Raw genomic sequence first — 1624 nt, forward strand, 5'->3', positions numbered from 1 at the left:
GAGAGAGAGAGAGAGAGAGAGAGAGAGAGAGAGAGAGAGAGAGAGAGAGAGAGAGAGAGAGAGAGAGATAGGAAGGCATATATAGAGCGTGGGAGCAGACTTCTCCCACGCAGAATCTGCGATGTAGCAACGACGGCTCTCGCGGGAGTAATCCTACAGGCAGTTAATCTGCGCATGTGTCACATTATATGTCACCATGTGTCCTAAAATACTTTATTGTCAGGCTACCTAGTCATACATACTAAAGTAAACATGTGCTTGCCTAATCTGTGCCTGTCTTTCATTTCATGCATGTGCCCTTAGCTGGAGTTCCAAGAAAAATTTAATTCCCTTTTCGATATCCATGCTTTTTCTGCGTGGTGTTACTGTGTATCGCTGCTATTATATTGTATCAGGGGTTAGTAATGACATTGTCATTTATTTGTAATAATTGTACTATGCTGCCACATATTTGTCTAGCTTGTTTCCCATCTATTACACTTGGCGTTCTCGTATCATTTTTGCCACGGTGTTAGCATTTACACGCGCGTACGCATGTGGGGACGTGGCAGCACCACCGTAGAGCGAGAGACAGAGAGACACGCTGCATTATTCGGCCGGCATGAGCAGGTGCCGTATTAACATGTAAGCGACGAGCGACTGCGACTGTGCGTGTGATGAATTTCTACGTCTTCATTGTAACGAGCAGGTGACACTCACGAACAGTGCCCCCCCCTCCCCTCCATCGCATGTCTGTCCCTAATTCATGCTCCTGCACTCCTGCAGAGAACGAATCAATCGGCAGGTCAGGAACAGATGCGTTCTAATTGCAGGTTGGGTCGTCGTCGTCACTAGCTCATTATAGAGGGCGCAGCCGCCGCACCCAGCATGGTCGCCGCGTCGTGAGAAGCCACCGCCCGCCGCCATGTCCGAACTACAGGCGACGGTCGAGTTTTCGGTGGAGCTCGGAAAATTCTACAACGTTGATCTTTTCCAGAGGGGGTGAGTGAACGCGCGCGTGGGCAATGCGCCAAGGATGCCGCTCTAGTGTATGGATCTCATCCGATGTTGCTTGCCCAATGGTTTTTTTCTGTGCAAGAGAAAAGCTTTCGAATGAATTAGGTGGTCTCGTTTATTGTTCCTCGTCGGATTATTGCATCGATCTGGAACCTATGGGGTTACCTGGCTTCAACCGCGGGGGTTGACTTAACACGTGGGGGTTGGTTTTACACGCGGGGGTTGGTTTTATATGCGGGGGTTGGTTTTATATGCGGGGGTTAACTTCACATGCGGGGGTTGGTTTTATATGCGGGGGTTGACTTACTACGTGGGGGTTGGTTTTACAAGCGGGGGTTAACTTCACACGCGGGGGTTGAAGTAACACGTGGTGGTTGGTTTTACACGCGGGGGTTGGTTTTATATGCGGGGGTTGGTTTTATATGCGGGGGTTAACTTCACATGCGGGGGTTGACTTCACATGCGGGGGTTGGTTTTATATGCGGGGGTTGGTTTTATATGCGAGGGTTAACTTCACATGCGGGGGTTGGTTTTATATGCGGGGGTTGGTTTTATATGCGGGAGTTGACTTCACATGCGGGGGTTGGTTTTATATGCGGGGGTTGGTTTTATATGCGGGAGTTGACTT

This window comes from Priapulus caudatus, unplaced genomic scaffold (genome assembly GCF_000485595.1).
Source record: "Priapulus caudatus unplaced genomic scaffold, Priapulus_caudatus-5.0.1 Scaffold26, whole genome shotgun sequence".
NCBI lineage: Eukaryota > Metazoa > Priapulida > Priapulimorpha > Priapulimorphida > Priapulidae > Priapulus > Priapulus caudatus.